The sequence below is a fragment of the Vigna angularis genome, chromosome 8 (assembly GCF_016808095.1).
Source record: "Vigna angularis cultivar LongXiaoDou No.4 chromosome 8, ASM1680809v1, whole genome shotgun sequence".
In the NCBI taxonomy this organism is placed as follows: Eukaryota; Viridiplantae; Streptophyta; class Magnoliopsida; order Fabales; family Fabaceae; genus Vigna; species Vigna angularis.
In genome coordinates this window covers 29633507-29637754 of record NC_068977.1, presented here as the reverse complement: position 1 = coordinate 29637754, position 4248 = coordinate 29633507, and positions in this window count along the sequence as shown.

Below are 4248 nucleotides of genomic sequence, written 5' to 3'. Positions count from 1 at the left end.
CTCTCAAGCACCGTTTGAACTCTCCTGGCGTCAAGAGCTTTCGTTTAAACCGATCGATTTGTGGTTCTAAGCCGGTGAGTTTCTTTCTCTTTAGCACGTTCATTTCTTCTCGCATGCAAATTCAGATTTTTGGTTGCCTGAGCGAATCGTATTATTCTGAGTATTTCTGGTCTTTTGTTTGGTTCAGTTTCTTAAAGTGTGACTGTCGAACGTTAAGGTCCTTGGTAGTGGTGAACTCTATTCTGCATCTGTGAGCGTTCGGTTACGTGTAGAGGTAAGGGAAACTTATATAATTTGATTAAGATTGTTGTTTTGAACGTTTGTATGTTTGTATGATACGTTGTTTGACTAATTGATGAGTATGAAATATCCATGTTACTGCATGTTTGGATGTGTGAATGGACGATTGATAAATGGTGTGAACTGAGTTGAGATAGGGTTTGATCTTCAACTTGTAGTAATATGAGTAAATGATGTAGTATGGTCGAGCGTCATTAGTGATCGTTCGATTCTTCATAGAAGTGTATAGTCTTATCTGATTTATCATGCTTTAGGGATATTGTCTGAGAGTCATTCTGTAATACTCTGCAGAATTAGGTAAATTGTAACTGAGAGTCAGTATTTGACCGTTCAGTGTTCCTTTAAGCGTCTGTCTAAACTAAATTCTTATTCTAGAGAGAATCTCGTTAATGGAGATCGTTTTATAATATTAGATATACGTAAATGAGCATTCAACTTAGTGTAGTTCTCCTTTAGGTTTTCTAAACAGTTTAGTTAATGTATACTATACTACTTAAAGTCGTAGATGTTATCGTTAATCTTCATTAAAAACAAAATTAAGTGTAGCGCAAGTATATATATATATATATATATATATATATATATATATATATATATATATATATATATATATATATATATATAAGTACTTGGTCTTGGACCAGCGCTCGTTCACTAGTGTACGGTTTCTACAAGGCTCGGTCTTAAACCAAGCGCTGGGTCTCGTTTCAGTAATCTATTATTACCGTTTTTAGAATAAGAGTCTTCAACTAAACTCAATAGCGTTCGTTACTTCATAGTTTCTCATCAGTTATTAGTATTGGGTGTCAAACAGTGTTAGTCTTTAAAAGGTGTTCGGCCCAGAGTCTTAGTACTCGGCCTAGGCTTCGTGATGTCCGAGTTGAACTCTTAGGGGTCTGTTTATTGAAGTGGATAAATTTGTAAATAGCGCTCGGTCATGTTAGTTTCTAAGAAGTGTTATTTCAGTCGGACTTGTGCTATGATGAGAAAGGGTGATTTTAATTCAGTTGAATATATTGATGATGAAGTATAAGACAATTTGAAATGTGATGTGAATGAAATAGTTTGATGATGAAAAAGTATTCCAGGGAGGAATATCTCAGAAAGTGGTTATTGATTGGTAAAGTATGAATGTGGACAAAGCTTAGCGGGCGTTTATCCTAATATTCCATGATTACTCATTCTCACGTAGAGAGGAGTAAGTCATGTGTGGGAATGGCAGGAGGTCCTAGTCCATAAGGTTAACTTGGACGAAACGGATTAACCTCGGGCGGCAGCTGTTGAGGGTATCCCAGTTACTACATCACCCGGGTGCACAAACGTCGTAGCTACACAGGATTCATACAGTCCGGGCAGTCATAGTCAAGTGGTCGGTCTTTGCATGCCATGATGTATGAATTATGATTTGATTGTTGTTTGATTTTAATCACGAACATTGTATGTTTTATTGATATAAATTAAATTACATAAGTTTATCCTATTTATCATTTGGTCTGGGTTGTGCGTTCGGTTGTTGTCTTGTTGTAATGATCATCCGTGTGGATGTGAGCAGAAGGAGAAGAGTTGCTGGAAGAAGCATTGGAAGAGGCGGAAGTGAAGACCGAACCTTAGGAACGTTCGGTCAGTTGTTGGCTTCATCTTTTGTAAGACCGTTCGATATAAGTTTATTTTGCAAAACGTTAGGTAGAGTTGTAGCCAGCGTGCGGTTTTAATCCCCTACTATTATGTAAGGTCGTTCGGCCATAATAGTATCTTGTTATGTGTAGAAATGATGTGTAGTATTATTAATATGTGATATTCTCGTATATGGTGTTATATTGTATTTTTGGGATGTTACAACTTTGATATGAAATTTAAATTTGTTCATCTCCAAAACTTTGATATATTTTGGTCTCAAATTTTAAAAATGAATATATATATATATATATATATATATATATATATATATATATATATATATAAATTTAAGTTTGACAATTGAAATATATATATATAAATTTAAGTGAGTCTAAGTATAAATTAAAATGTTAAGTGAAAGAAAATTTGCAAACTTAACACATTTTGAATTGAAAGAGATTTTAATCATTGAAAAAGAAATATGAAAAAATTTAATAATATATATTTGACATATTTTAACAATGTTCATCATTAAATAAAAAAATTAAACAACATAATAAGAAAAAAAAATTACAAATATATTTCCTATTGAATATCCTCTCATGTAACTCACTTTTATAATGATTCTCCTCACATAGGCTAGAGAAGCATAAACCAAGGGTCTGTCAAAATAAATAATAAATTATTTTTTTTCTAATGCCCACTGTATGAAAACAATATGTACTAAATAAGTTTTTTTTATATATTTATTAACGACGAAGTGAAAGCTAAAAATAAAATTATTAAAAATAAGTTAGATTAACTTTGACTACACCAATTCTAAGTTTCAATCAATAAATGCTTAAATTTCAAATCTTTGAAGTCAGTTAACATAGGCTAGGCTGAATTAGTATTATATTAATTTATTTATATCATCATCTTTAATGTTGACTTGATCGCCTCTATTAATGTCCTACTATAGTACAGACTAATCAAACATTATAATGATAACGTGTTCGTATTTGTAAATATGTTCAGCTTTGTACTAATGTCACAATAAACACCATATTTCTTATAGTGTTAATATATCATAACAGTACATTTTTTTAATTAGTTTAATTTTTGTAAGTGAATATTAATCACCTTCAACATTTCTCAATCAGATTTCTACAAAACAATACTATATGCATGTATTAGTTAACTTCTGTCATCTTTCGTATGTCAGTGTTTAATCTTCCTGAATTTCTTCCCTAGACAAACCTGATACATAAATAAATGTATATAGGCAATAAAACAGCTATACTTTTATTACAGCGATCTACAACTTCTCCTTCCTATCAACATTTCTTTTTATTTCGCTAGGTCTTGAAAAATAAACTTTAACAATACTTCAGTTCTAAAGATTGACTTTAAAAGTAAGATGTGTAGTTATTTATAATAAATGTTAAGTTTAATTTAATTTTATAAAATTAATTAAACTTGATTTGTTTTATAAAATTTAAATTTATTTATATATTATAAATTCATTTGATTTTTAATTGACAAATATTTAATTCGTCATTTCTTATATTTATTTTGAATATGAAACTCGATAATTTAATTTTACAAAAAATCAATTTATAAAATAAAATTTATATATATATATATATATATTATATTTATCTTATTTTTCATTGATATAAAATTTTAAATACGAGATACTAAATCACATAAGAAAAAAAAGGTGATGAATTAAGTTTGAAGTATGAAAATGAAATTTTGTTAGGAAGATGATGATGAGTGCATGGGTGGTAATGGAGAAAATTTTGGAAGTTATGTGAAAAATAAGAGGAATGTGCGTAGTATGAGCATTTGAGAGTTTGAGAAGAGTAAACTAGAAAACCAGAACACCCTCTTAGGAGACAAGACACCTTACCGAACAAAATGGTACGTAAGTATGAAACGATATGCGAAAATGTCACATAAGACGTAGATAAGGGTGTTTTGTTCAAATCAAAACGTAATCTTGGCACTACTTTTTGTGAGCTTGAACAGGCACATGACGTGTCAATTTGGCACTCTTGGTGGTGATGAAAAGGCAAAAGGCACGTTTTCTAATCTTTTGGTATCTCTTTTCTTTATCTCAATCATATCACCACAGAATCCCACAGCTCAAGGACGTTTAGGGCTTACCATAGACCAATCTTAGGTCACTTTTTCATTCTTCTAGTTCAAGGGCTGTGCTTTCTCTTCAAACCATGCAAATTAATTATTATCATTATCATCGTAATTAATCAACAAAGTCAAGCCAAGGATTATTTTTATTTAAGATCTCACCACATAATTCTTTTTTATTTCCATTCAAATATTAAA